At 42.4% G+C, this 15,158-nt stretch overlaps 1 long non-coding RNA gene across 1 annotated transcript; it reads left to right on the top strand.

The window, feature by feature from the left end:
- Positions 1–599: 599 nt before the first annotated feature.
- On the top strand, positions 600–1,646 carry LOC124874779. Its single transcript, XR_007039890.1, has 2 exons — positions 600–698; positions 788–1,646. It is a non-coding gene; the product is annotated as an uncharacterized LOC124874779 (long non-coding RNA).
- The last annotated feature ends 13,512 nt before the right edge of the window (positions 1,647–15,158 follow it).

Below are 15,158 nucleotides of genomic sequence, written 5' to 3'. Positions count from 1 at the left end.
GGACAAGAATTTTAAATTCTATTCTGGATTTAACAGAGGCTCTTCTTTTGAGCCAGAAGGAAGCAACAAAGATGAAGTTGGCTTCCAGTTGTAGCTTCCGTCTCGGGAACCACCTATATCCATCCATCTTATCCAGTTCATGGTTGTGGGACGAAGAAGCTTGCCTCTTAACTGGATCACAAAGTGTTTGCAGCAATAGAAGGTGGCATCCTAAATCCGGGATACCCTCTCAGAACATTTCTGGGGTTATGTGAAATGCAGTTTTTTATTGTTCATAACATACAGTTAATCATTTTCAGCAGATTTGTGGACTTAATTCATAAATATATGTGAAAATAGAAATTAAATCTCAGCAGTGAAACCTTCTAGACACATGGTCATCTGCTGCTCTCATTGTTGGACCAGAACAATCCATTCAGCGAGCCGCTCTTTGAAATAAAATACAAACTCCAGCTCAGTGGCATGTTGTTTGCCATACTGACTAAATTGTGCAGAGCACCACTCAGGGAAATGTTAAGCTCCTCCCAGGTAGTGATCAGGTGACCATGGGGATTAGCTTTTAAAGATCCATCCACCTGTCCTCCTCTCAGACATTGTTTCTTTCATGTCACGAGCTCTGACACCTTCTGATCATCAGCATGCCATTACCTCCAGTGCCTTAAGTGATGTCCTACTTTACTTTCTACCATCCTGGTTATGTATGTGTTCCTTTTGTAACACTGTATGTTTTCTGAATCAGCTTTTTGTGTTGATACTGGTGCCAGAACACAATTTTCAAATCCCTCAGGGAGACTCTCAACCAGATTTCTGCTTCTATCATGGCGCTGCAGCATCAATCCGCAGTGGTGAGCGAGGAACCTGAGATTGGACGCATAGATAAGTGTAATGGAGTGGCACGATGGATTGCTTGCCACTCTGAACATGTTTAAATGTCAGCCTTCTAAGTACTACACTTCCTGCTCTAAGGTTGCAATGTTAACCTCCCTTTTATCTGGCCATGCCAGGAGCGGGCATCAGCTCTCTATAAGTCACCAGCCCGCAATAATCATACCCAATTCATGCAGCAGTTGAAGAAGTTCTTCATTCCCCCTAGTAGCAAAGTGGAAGTGAAATCAAAATTCCTTCAATTATGTCAGGGAAATCAGCCTTTTTGTCATTTTGTGTATGAATTCTGCCTCTTTGTTATGATTTAGGGTTGTTTCATTTTTGGCTTCAGGTTTTTTCCTTATATGTTTTTCACTGCTCAAGTTTTGAATCATGCTTCTGTTGATTATTTTCCTGTTAATGCTTTTGTTTTATGTTTTTCTAGTTATGGTTCTATTAGTTTGTTTCCTTGGATTTGCGTTCTGTTCAACCCATGTTTTGCGCCTGTCACATTTTGTTCTCTGTTAATTATCTTTATCCGGTTCACCTGCTCCAATCTAATCTGTCTCCTAGCTCCACCTGGTTTACGCTCCATAAATACACACCTGTTCTGTCATTAGGCGCAGAAACATTTCTCAAATCATGTCTTGTTTACAGATCATGATCATGTCTTGCTTTTTGGACCATGCCATGCCTGTCTAGCCAGCCTGTTATTGTTTTGTTCCTGCCTCTTCTTGTTAGAGAGTTTTTTGTAAATTAAATCCTTTTTTTACTTACCGTCATGCTGCCTACTAGTCTGCATTCTGGGGTCCTATATCAAGTAAGCCCTAACACTCTTAGCAGTTAAACTGAATTGGGGCAATATTGCTCTCTCTAGCTTATTATATCTGTGATGAGGTGACTGATTGTGAGGCTTCTGAAACTCTGGATGAGTCTGTTGATCTTGCTCTAAAGACTGATCATGTCACGACCTCATCCTGCTCACTGTACAATTTAAACCCTTCCAGCTAGATATGCAGCTCCTCCATCTCCTCCCTTCTCTAAAGGAGTAGCTGCTAAAAAGGAAGCATCCAATGCAGCGGGGAGGTTATCCAAAGAAAGATGCTGGCATGAAGGCGTGTGTGTCTGTTGTGGGTCAGCCAACACTGTTGCCCTCAGTGTCCCCTGTGTCTGAGAAATGACAAGTCAACAAAGACACCAGGGGAGTCCTGCCTGGCCCCACTCATTCAACTGGCTCCTCCCATTTCCAGCTTAAGGTAATGTTTCAGATATTCTCTGTTGAGGCTCTCTTAGATATAGGAGCAGCTGAAAACTTTATAGACCAGAATCTAGCTTCCCAACTTGATACCCTTAACCCCTCAATCTCAGTGGATGGTTTAATTCTTGTCACCTTTGTTGATGGGAATCCTCTTCAACCTTACCACATGCAGCACCAGACTCAACCTGTACAAAGGTCAATAGTTGATCAATTGGAAGAGATTTCATTTCTTGGGATTTGAAAATGGTCACTGTAATGATTGGAAATACCTGGTTATGCCATTTGGGTTGTGCAATAGTCTTGTTGTTTAATGTCTACCTGTATAATGTCCTGATCTACTCTTGATCCATAGTTGATCATTTCCACCATGTGAGGCTGTTGTTGAGTTCTGAGGTTTAGAGGGACCAAAGCGCAGACAAGAGCTTGGTAGCAGCATGTTGTAGAAAAGCTTAAGCTTTAATTCCAAAGTTCTTCAAAAAGCGAAGCAAAGAACATTGCAGGTACAAACATAGTCGAAATCTAAAACGTAACAAAAGGTAGACTCTGCAGGTACATGGAAAACTCTGAACACAGTCGAGAGTAGTGAACAGGGTGTGAACAGAAGGAAACAGTGAGGAACAAACAAGAACAGAGGGAACAGAGGGAAGCGGAGTATGGACCAATGAGAATGACAGATAGGAAATCAGGGGAGATGGAATTCAGGTATAGACCAGGCTGTAGAGAACTGAGGGAATGTGAATAGTTGCTAAGGTGACAAGGCTAGAAACAAAATGAAACACGAGAGCTAAACCATAACATAAATCCAGAGGGGAAAGCATGATGGAAGCTAGACAATAACATAATGTTTCCAAGTACCAAGCTGGCAGCTTCCTGTTATCCTCAATCTCCTGAACCAAGGCAGAAGCGTACCTTGTCCACCCTCCAACGCAAGTACCTGAACATTGCATTAACTCCTGAACTCACCAGAACTCACTCTACAGCTCAAGTAAAACCATCTGGATATCTCCACTTCGCACACCTAGGTCCTGACTCCCTCTACCCCTGGCGACCTGACTTCACTCACTTAGTAAGCCGTTCAACTGTTAATCATAGTTACTTCTCATTTATTCCGCAACATTATAGTTCTTGTATTCACCAGTTCTCTTCTCCCTCTTTTCATACAGTTGGCGATTCTACCGTTCACATCCAGTTTCACTTCTTGTAAATAAAATGCCTTTTACTGATTCAGTAGTTGTTCTGAGTGTTCTTCTGTATGTGGGTTAGGTCTATCTCGAAGAAAATGACAGTGGAATGACTGAATAGGTTTGCTCTAGCTATGAAAAACTATTGAGTGCCAAAGGCAATTATTAGCAAAATGTGTTATTTTGATCAAAATTAACAAGTCTGGGTGGTACCTGATTATCAGAAATTAATTGCAAGTAATAGCTTCAGTCTGTCAGTTATTGTTTTATGAATACCTGCATGGTAAGATGTGGTATTATAGAACAATAGATGAATGGGTGAATTCACGCATTGGCGTTCTTAAACGGCAAGCTCTGCACACACATATACAGAATAAACACAAACAACTTCTAATCAAATACAATAATTTATTAACTGAATACTTCAACTACAAGTTAAAATGCTTCAGTCACAAACTTTAACTAGACTAGTAATATTCAACTAAGCTACGAAGTAAAAGTCAAAAGAATTGGGAAACCAATAAACTAAGGGGAAAAAGGAAACTATATAAATTCAATGGAGTTATGGACTAGCAATATGGTGATGAAAAATGGAAGTCTTGACAGCATGTGTGATGTCACATCTGGAATCAGCTGGAGCTGGTGGCTATCTCCTGTAGTCTATGGGTGAGAGACGGGGTACATCCTGGACAGGTCGCCATTAAATCGCACATGTTCAAGTCAATAAAAGACAATTAATTTGGCATAAGAACAATTTAAAAAATTTCTAAATCAGAGTTGGAGACCCCTGGTGTAGCACTTTAATACAAATGTGCTGAAATGGATACTTTTTCTCATAGCCACACCCCTCGAGCTGGAACAGTTTATAAGCAGATCTTTGCGTGATGACAAGTCAAGTTGAAAAACTCACCTCCATAGCAAAAAAAAAAAACAATAGTATTACTCAGGGAAATGGTCACAGGGACCAAAGAAGTGTACAAGAGTCAAACTTTAAAAGTTTGTCATTTTGCAAAGGCTTTTTAACATGAGACTGTAGCTTGTGAGGTGTACATGTGAGAGCAGAAGCTGCTCAGAGTTTTGACATTGAGATAAAGAGGTCAGCAGTTCATCAAAGTGTGTCCCCCATTGAAATGCCCAATTTCATATTCATTCTTTTCTCAGGTGGTGAGATTGATTCCATAATGTCTTTGCTGTGACTGAATACACTATTTAATGTAGGTGAGAGGTCTGAGCTCAGTGTACAGAGAATGCCAATCAAGTTGTGGAGCCATTCCACAAGGACATTTACATTCACACTCTCGGATACTGCTTTTAAAGTCATTAGCAAAAGAAGGACAAGAGCAGTCAATTGTGCCTTTGCATAACCTTGCCCAGTGCATATTTCCATGAAATTTGCTGCATTGTTTTGTTGTACAGCTTGCTTCTAAAGGCAAATCATCAGTAGGTTAATTTGAGCAACTGGCAAAATATTTGGAGCTGACAGAGAACTGGGGGCTTTTTAAATGTCACCTTCTCAATATTCCTGGGATGCCGAGGCTTTTTAAATGGCACCACATTAATGATCTGAGATTAAATGCTCGGTATCAAATAGAGGCGGCTCCAATTACGATTTGTTCAGTTTGACTGTGGCGTGGCCTTCAGCCTCCCTCCATCACAAGCAGCTCATAAGACACACGCTGAGGTGGTGTACGTAAACTGCTGCGAAAGTCTCCCAAGATAATATTCGCCATTTCCAATGAGCTCCTTGCAGGAACAAAGACGTCTTTTGTGCCTTTCTGCTCTTGATCCAACATCAGTGACCAAATTGAAATCCTCTCCTCTGCTGTGACCTGCAAATATCTGGGGACATGAGATAGGCGTGCTCACTGCCTCGAACAATGCCACAGAGTTCGGCTGTGATTCATACTGAAAACGGATTAATTTCTCCACAAATTAACTACTAATTCTTCTCTTATCTTTGCCCCAGACTCTCATTGAGTGAGCTGCTTTGTCTCATCCGTGCTCTGATTTTTTCTGACTTTGCAGGGCATGGTTACAGGCTGTGACTGGTGCTACCCTTCTGTGGTTTTTCCTATGAGTCTGCTCCACAGAGATGTAAAACATCTCCCCTATGTCCTTATTTCCTTCTTTAAAAGACTTTTGCAAGCTAATTTGCCCCCTGTGGCTGCCTGAGTATTTAACAACAACATCCAATTTAATTGGATGTAGGAAGTGCCTCCCATTCACATAATGTTGGTAATATAAATATAAATAAAGAAATCCACACACAATAAAAAAAGTAACATGTTAGAAATGTAAGAGGCTGACCTTTCTTGTGGTATGTCAACATATTTTGTTCATATTACTGGCTGATTGGCAATGATGACATTTCCGCTAATTATCACTGTATGCATTTACACTGATGGAGACAAGGCAGTCACTGCTCAACGTTCAGCAAGCAAAGATTAAGAAAAAAAATGGACTTTATGGGTACAAAGGTGCATCTCAACACACTGGAAAATCAGGAATTCAAGTCAAAAAGTTTAATTAGTACCTTATGTAGATTTGTTACGTATAGAGTGATATATTTGAACTGTTTATTTCTACAATTTTAAATGAACATTGCCTACAGTTCACACTATTTCAAAAATATTTTTTTTAGAAAACATGGATATCACATAAGACAAATGAAAACTGATTTTTAACACAGTATTGGCTTTTTTGTTTTGACAGTTGCTAAAGAACCTGGCTGTTCAAAGTGTGCCTTACCAGTTAGCACAGATTCTTGGTTAGATTTAGGTCAGGGCTTTGACTGGAACCTTTTAAAAAATAACTATGCTTCTATCTAAACTATTCCTTTGTAGCTCTGGCTGTTTATTTAATGTGGTTGTCCTGTTGGAAGGTAAACCTCAGCCCCACCCTTTAGCAGGTTTACTACCATGGTAGTAAACCTGGTGCACATAGCGTTTTGCACCATGTCATCATACTAAAAACTCTTCTTTGACAATTTGTTGTGTCTCCTACAGGGCTTGTGGCAAACTGCAAACAAGTATTCTATGGTGTTCTTTCAGTAATGCGTTGCTCTTGCCATGCTTCCACAAAGGTCAAATTTGTTCTGCTGACACATTCTCCCATGTCAGCTATGGATCTCCACAGGTCCTCTGGAGTTCACAAAAAAATCAAAATAAAATGCATTAAGAATTGTGATTATAGCATTTACTGACATCTTCCTTCAAAAAGTGTTATAACTAGTGACAAGACTAGCTTAATGTAGCAGCTAATTTGCAGAAATGGTGAGAACCTTCTTTTTCAGAACCTTTCAGTAGCTATGGGCACTCACAGACTGTAAGTTATGCCGTCAAAGTGTGCACAAATACTAATTATATCATAAAACATGGCTTAATTACGAAAGCTACAAAATTATTTTTTGCAAGGAGCTATGAAGCTGAAAGAAAAATCTCCTTTTTCTGAGCTCAGTCAAATACTCTGAATCCTATAGGAAAGCTGCACAATTCCAACAAGGTGATGCAGTGAAGAGCTTACCCAGATAAATATTCCACCTTCAAATTAGCAGTACCTAAGTGATGTTCTGCCTTGTCTGCCAATTTAGCAAACTTTTGAAAGGACACCTAAAAGGACATGAATTCATTCAAACATGGCTCATCATTTATTCATGAAAAGTGTGCAGGGAATTCAAAGGTTTCTTTTCCTCAAAGCCCTCTTATAGAGAATGGTATATCTCTGGTGAGGTTATCGGTCTTTATCTAGCTACTGCACCTCATTTCACATTAATGAGCTAACAGACATGTCCGCATACAGAGTTGTATTTATGTTTGTGGTCTTGGAGCATTCATATACACGTTCACCCATACATAAGGACAAAATGTTAGAAAATGCACGCCCAGTGTCAGGCACAAGCATCAGTATCCGCTCACACACATTGATCTAAACCCAGGGAAAATGGGTTCAATATGTGCAGCAGGTCTTGAGGTTTCAAAGCACATTGACCAAATTCCTGAGAAAAATCTCTGCCTGTCTCCCATGATGATCCCTTTGGGACTTTGTCTCTATAAATACTGATGCAAGGAACGGATGAAATCTTCTTTGAAGTCAAAAGTGACTCATGGTGAGATTGACAGTGACATTTGGCTTCACTTGGCAGTTTCTCACCCTTTTATACCTTTATTAATAAGCCAAACTTATTATTCACCCAAACTCCCTTAATACTTAGATAATGTGTCACATTAGGAGTAATTTTTCATAATCATTATGATAGCTGGTCTTGAAAGGGGTGGCAGGGTGCACAGAGAGCGAGGGTCGGCAAGGCAGAAGCCAGGAACAGCTATAGAACTCTATAAATGAGTTTGCTAATGCTGACTGACATTTCCTTAAATGGTCATGGAGAAAATACTTGTTCCTTGGTCCAAAAATAAAGTGTAGGTGTAAAATGGAATTGCAAATCCAAATGTGAAAAAAAAAAATAAAATCCTCTACAGGAATTTCATGAATGTTTATAAAGGTTTACATTTTAGTTTACCAACATGTTTCTTTTGAGTGGAAGGAATACTGTATTAATGTTTGGTAGTGACCTAGCCAGAGTACCGACGTGAATTTGATAGAGAGGCTATAAAAGAAAGCTAAAGATTAGGGTAATTGCAAGGAGACCCTACAACCTCAAAGACTTTAAGCTCATCGACAAAATACCAGGGCAAACGTCCTAGTTGTTTGAGCTGGGCATCAGTTATAAGAAAGGTTTTATGATAATAAATAATTAGCATTGATTTCTGAATAATAATAATTTTCAACATGGCATTTGTAATAAATTGCAAATAAAAATCATTAATACTTACCTTTACCTAATACTAACATTGCAAAGATTTCTCACATCTTTTGTCTTCTTCAGAGTCCACCTGTAACAAGATTAAAGGAAGCCATGCAGATGAGAGCAATGTAACAACTTTCATCTTGATAAACTTACTTAAACTTTCTTGTTGTTCCTGTGAGTTGTCCTGTGTAAGGGTAAAGAAATTGCCAGAAGTCATGCTTTTTATATTTAGAGACTGAAATATTTGCCCATTAAACTCAAGCACAGTTAGACTGAATAGATAGTCTATGTTTATTAACACTCTGAGGCATAAATTATGAATACCTGTGTCAAGAAATTTCTTCAGTGTTTTATTCTTATAAGAGAATTAAAAAAACAAACGTACTGAACATAAAATTACTGAATGTAAAATCTTACTTTGTCATTTTTGTATGGTAAAATCATAAGCATATATGATTGGTATGAATTAATGTTAAGGCTTGAATGAAACACGTGATACTCACAATTGTGAAACTGATACAGATGCTTAATTAATGTTTCAAATTTCTCCACCTAGAAGAACACTATTTTGAGTCTCCATATTTCTCTTTGGGTGCAGCACTAGAATTACTGTCAGTAAGAATCCTTCATGACGATTAGTACATCGAGGCACGTGATGTTGCCCGGTATGGCAGAGACAGGGTCCCATCCTGGAGCCAGGCCTAGGGTTCGGGACCCATCGGAGAGCGCCTGGTAGCTGTGTTGCTCCTCGCGGGACCCAGCCGGGCCAAGCCCGAAGGAGAAACGCGAGGCCATCCCCCAGTGGGCCCACCACCTGCAGGGGGAACCGTGAGGGACCGGTGCAAAGAGGATTGGGTGGTGAACGAAGGTGGAGACCTCGGTGGCCCGATCCCTGTATGCTTAGGCTGGCTCTAGGGATGTGGAATGTCACCTCACTGGGGGGGAAGGAGCCTAAGCTTGTGCGGAAAGTCGAGAGATATCAACTAGAAATAGTCAGTCTCACCTCCATGGACAACGTGGGCTCTGGAACCCATCTCCTCGAAATGGGCTGGACTCTCTTCTACTCTGGAGTGGCCCACGGGGAGAGGCGGCGGGCTGGGGTGGGTTTGCTTGTTGCCCCCCAGCTCAGCCGTCTCGTGTTGGGGTTTACCCCAGTGGATGAGAGGGTCACATCCCTGCGCCTTCGGGTTGGGGACAGGTCTCTGAATGTCGTTTCGGCCTACGGGCCGGGCGGTAGTACCCGGCCTTCTTGGCGTCCCTTTCGAGGTTGCTAGATAGTGCCCCTCCCGGGGACTCCATTATTCTGCTGAAGGACTTCAACGCCCACGTGGGAAACGACAGTGACACCTGGAGAGGCGTGATGGGAGGAATGGCCTCCCCAATCTGAATCAGAGTGGTGTTTTGTTATTGGACTTCTGTGCTTGTCACGGATTGTCCATAATGAACACCATGTTCAAGCATAAGAGTGTCGATGATTGACTTTGCTGTCATATTGTCAGACCTTTGACTGCATGTTTTGGACACTCAGGTGAAGAGAGGGGCAGAGCTGTCCATTGATCACCACCTGGTGGTGAGTTGGATCCGCTGGAAGAGGAGAAAGCCGGACAGACTTGACAGGCCCAAGCGTATAGTGAGGGTCTGCTGGGAACTTCTGGCAGAGCCCTCGGCCCGGGATGTATTCAACTCCCACCTCCAGGAGAGCTTTGACCAGATTCCAGGGGATGTTGGAGACATAGAGTCCGACTGGACCATGTTCTTCGCATCTATTGTTGATGTTATTGCCTGTAGCTGCGGCCGTAAGGCTGAAGTCACCGAGGTGGTTAAATAGCTCCGCGGTGGCATGGCTTCGGGGTGGATGACATCCGCCCTGAGTACCTCAAGTCTCTGGATGTTGTAGGGCTGTCATGGCTGACAGGCATCTTCAAGATTGCGTGGCGGTGGGGGACAGTGCCTCTGGACTGGCAGATGGGGGTGGTGGTCCCCCTTCATAAGAAGGGTGACCGGAGGGTGTGTTCCTACTACAGGGGGATCACACTCCTCAGTCTCCCTGGTAACGCCTACGCCAGGGTATTGGAGAGGAGAGTCCGGCCGATAGTCGAACCTCGGCTTCAGGAGGAACAGTGTGGTTTTCGTCCCGGCCGTGGAACACTGGACCAGCTCTATACCCTCTACAGGGTACTCGAGGGTTAATGGGAGTTTGCCAACTGGTGATGTGATTTAAGGACCTGGAGAAGGCGTTCGACTGTGTCTCTCGTGGTGCCCTGTGGGGGGTGCTCCAGGAGTATGGAATCGGGGGCCCTTCATTAGGGGCCATCCGGTCTCTGTACAAGCGGAGGAGGAATTTGGTCCGCATTGCCGGCACTAAGTCGGACCGGTTCCTGGTGCATGTTGGACTCGAGCAGAGCTGCCCTGTTCATAACTTTTATGGACAGGTTATCTAGGAGCAGCCAAGGACCGGAGGGAGTCTGGTTTGGGGACCAGTGGATTTCGTCTCTTCTTTTTGCAGATGACGTGGTCCTGCTGTGGTTGATACACTGACAACAAGTCTGTAATGTATTTTGGTGCTAAGCCATTCGGTGATTTATAGACTAACAGAAGTATTTTAAAGTCTATTCTCTGAACTACAGGGAGCCAGTGTAGGGACTTTAGAACCAGGGTGATGTGCTTCACTTTCTTAGTTCTAGTGAGGACGCGGGCAGCAGCGTTCTGGATCAACTGCAGCTGTCTGATCGACTTTAGGCAGACCTGTGAAGACACCGTTGCAGTAATCAATTCTACTAAAGATAAACACATGAATTAGTTTTTCAAGGTCCTGCTGAGACATTAGTGCTTTAATCCTAGAGATGTTCTTTAGGTGTCTTATGTGCCTCTAAAGGTTCAGGTCTAAGTCCATCACTACACCCAGGTTTCGAGCCCGACCGGTGGTTTCCGGCTGTATTAACTGAAGCTGTGTGCTAACTTTTAAATGCTCTTCCTTTGGTCCAAAGATTATTACTTCAGTTTTATTTTAATTGAGCTGAAGAACATTTTGGCACATTCATGCATTGATATCTTCTAAGCATTTACCCAGCGCTTGAATGGATTCATAGTCACCTGGCGACATTGTAACGTATAGCTGTGTGTTGTCTGCATAGTTATGATAACTTACGTTGTTGTTTATTAAAATCTGAGTTAGGGGGAGCATGTAGATATTGAATAGGAGGGGCCCTAAGAATGACCCTTGGGGAACGCCACATATGATTTTTGTGGTCTCTGATGTAAAATTACCTACTAACACAAAAAAGTCCCGGTCCTTCAAGTAGGATTTAAACCAATTGAGTGCTGTACCAGAAAGGCCGACCCAGTTTTCCAGGCGCTCTAATAAAATGGAGTGATCAACAGTGTCAAATGCTGCACTAAGGTCCAATAATACCAGCACTGTGGTTCTTCCACAGTCTGCATTTATACGGATGTCATTGAACACCTTGACAAGAGCAGTCTCTGTACTGTGGTGAGCAGGAAGCCTGACTGGAAGACATCAAAGCGGTTGGTCATTGTTAGGAAGTTGTTTAACTGCTGAAACACAGCTTTTTCAATAATCTTACTGATGAAGGGGAGGTTTGATATAGGCCTGTAGTTCTGCAGTAGCAGCTTGTCCAAGTTGCTCTTTTTCAATAGATGTTGGATAATTGCTGTTTTCAGGGCCTGGGGGAAAACACCTGACAAAAGGGATGTGTTTATTATTTGTGTTAAATCAGATTTTATTACAGGCAAAGCGTTCTTAAGGAAAGCTGTGGGTAAAATATTGAGACAGCAGGAAGAAGAGCTTAGTTGGTGTACGATTTCTTCTAAGTTTTTGTAGTTTATTTGATGAAATTGGGAAATTTTGTCAAAATCAGTTCTAGTTGGAGACAACTTTGATACTGGAGTTGATGTGGATGCACTGACTGCCCCTCTGATCTTTTGGGTTTTTTCAGTGAAGAAGTTAGCAAATTCATTGCAGGCCCTGGTAGAGTGGAGTTCAGATGCTACAGTTACAGGAGGGTTTGTTAACCTGTCGACCGTGGCAAATATTGCACGAGCATTGCTAATGATTTTGCTGATGATCTCAGAAAAGAAGAATTCCCTTGCATTTTTCAGTTGTAGGTTAAATCTGTTTAGTCTCTCTTTTTAGATAATATAGTGAACCTGGAGTCCAGTCTTTCGCCACCTGCGTTCAGCTTTTCGACACCTTTTTTTTTACTTCTGACTGGTGGAGCACTTCTCCACGGAGACATTTTCTTCCCAGAAACGACTTTCACTTTAATTGGAGCAATTGAATCAATGATGTGCAAGATTTTAGAATGAAAGTTATCTACCAGCTTATCTACTGTGTTACAGGGCAAAGTGGAGGTAGAAGAGTAAATCTGGTTAAAGGTTTCAGCAGCACCATCCTTAAAGATGCGTTTTCTTATAATGTCTCTTTGGCAAACTGAGCCATTAGAGATGATGCTTTCAAAAATAACAGAAAAGTGGTCAGATAGGACAACATCAGTTACAGATACCTTGGAAATGTTTAGACCCTTAATGATGATCAAGTCCAAGTCAAATCAAAATTTCTAAGAGTGTCACATAGATCTATTGCACTTCTGTCTTCAGGATTTTCCATGTGAATGTTGAAGTCTCCCACAATAATTAAACAGTCATAATCAACACACATCACAGATAAAGCCTCATTAAAATAACTGTCTTGGACTTAGGAGGCCTGTAAATATTCAAGAACATGGTTCGAACCGAGCTCTTTACCTGGAGAGCCAAATGTTCAAAAGATTCAAATTTACCCAAAAATGCTTTTTTACACTTTAGGAAATCTTTAAACAACGTGGCCACCCCTCCACCTTTTCTTTGCTGTCTGCTCTCACAAAGAAAATTCTAGTTCGGAGATGTCGACTCTATCAGAATGGGATCTTCATTAAATTCATGTAACCATGTTTCTATTAAATGCATAACATCAAGATCGTGGTCAGTAATGAAGTCATTGATTAAAAATTATTTTCCTGACAGATCTAATCTGAAATAAAGCCAGTTTATATGACTTAGTTGCTGATATTAACTTTGTGTCTGGTTGTACCTGACAGTTTATGACTTTTTTAAATTGTTTATTACTGTCTCTTATCCTTTTGGCTTTGTTCTTTCTGTCACGTTTAAGCACAGAGATTTTACAACTATCTTCTATTAGGGACTCAAGTTTTTCCTGGACACGCTCATTTCTGATAGAGTTACCACTGGGGCCCAGACTGTCAGAAGTGATTTGAAGGTCCTGATTAGGAGGATATAGATTAGGAGGTGGTGGGGCTCTGTGGCATTTAGAAGATGATTGTTCAGTAGCAGGGCCTCGGCCACGAGGGGTGTTGAATGGAGAAGATGTCAGAGCCATTTGGTTCCCGATCTTAAGAGCTCCTTTCATGTTATCACAATCCAGTAAAACAAAAAGCGGGCTCAGTGGGGAGATGGAAGTAACTGTAGAACCTGATCTATGTTTGGACTGTTTTGATCCTGTGGAGCTTCCTGAGTTATCAAAAATATTAGCTTCATCTAAACCTTCAACTTGTATGTTAGACCCAATCCCAACCAAATTATTTAAGGAAGTGTTCCCTCTGATTACCAGCCCCATTTTAGATATGATTAATCTATCCTTAGTAAATGGATATGTTCCACAAGCTTTTAAGGTAGCTGTAATTAAACCTCGTACTCGTCGTCTTCCGTTTATCCGGTACCGGGTCGCGGGGGCAGTAGACTCAGCAGAGACACCCAGACGTACCTCTCCCCAGACACCTCCTCCAGCTCCTACGGGTGGAGCCCAAGGCGTTCCCAGGCCAGCCGAGAGACATAGTCCCTCCAGCGTGTCCTGGGCCGTCCCCTGGGCCTCCTCCCGGTGAGACGTGCCTGGAACACCTCCCGAGGAAGGGGTCCAGGAGGCATCCGGTATAGATGCCCGAGCCACCTCAACTGGCTCCTCTCGATGTGGAGGAGCAGCGGCTCTATTCCGAGCCCCTCCCGGATGGCCGAGCTCCTCACCCTATCTCTAAGGGAGTGCCCGGCCACCCTACGGAGGAAGTTCATTTCAGCCGCTTGTATCCGGGATCTCGTTCTTTCAGTCATGACCCAAAGTTCATGGCCATAGGTGAGGGTAGGAACGTAGACCGACCGGTAAATTGAGAGCTTTGCTTTTCGGCTCAGCTCTTTCTTCACCACAACGGACTGGCACAGTGCCCCCATTACTGCGGCAGCCACACCAATCCGTCTGTCGATCTCCCGCTCCATTTTTCCCCCACTTCTGAACAAGACCCCGAGATACTTAAACTCCTCCTCTTGAGGCAGGAACTTCCCTCCAACCTGAAGAGGACAAGCCACCCTTTTTCGGTTGAGTACCATGGCCTCGGACTTGGAGGAGCTGATCTTCATCCCAGCCGCTTCACACTCAGCTGCGAACCGCCACAGCGCATGCTGTAGGTCTTGGCTAGAGGGGGCCAGCAGGACCACGTCATCTACTTAAGAAACATCCGCTTGATTGAGAAGACTTGAAAAATTACATACCTATATCCAATCTTCCGTTCTTATCTAAAATTCTTGAGAAAATAGTTGCTAATCAAATGTGTGAGCATTTACACAGCAATTACCTGTTTGAAGAGTTTCAGTCAGGTTTCAGAGCTCATCATAGCACTGAAAACAGCTCTGCTGAAAGTCACTAATACTGATATTCTCCTAGCCTGAGATAATGGACTTGTGTCTGTACTTGTCCTGTTAGATCTCAGTGCTGCATTTGATAGTCGATCACAATATTCTCTTAGAAAGGCTGGAATATGGTGTAGGGACCAGGGGAACAGCCCTAGCCTGGTTTAAATCTTATTTGTCTGACAGATTCCAGTTTCTTCATGTAAATGATAAATCATCTTTAAACTCCAGGGTTAATTGTGAAGTACCACTGGGTTCAGTGCTTGGGCCAATTCTCTTCACTATATATATGCTTCCAATAGGTAAAATTATCAGGCAGCATAGGATAAATTGAGCTGCTTCCATTTCATGGAAACCT

Source organism: Girardinichthys multiradiatus, chromosome 10, assembly GCF_021462225.1.
Source record: "Girardinichthys multiradiatus isolate DD_20200921_A chromosome 10, DD_fGirMul_XY1, whole genome shotgun sequence".
Lineage (NCBI taxonomy): Eukaryota > Metazoa > Chordata > Actinopteri > Cyprinodontiformes > Goodeidae > Girardinichthys > Girardinichthys multiradiatus.
This window is presented reverse-complemented; position numbering and strand designations above follow the sequence as displayed.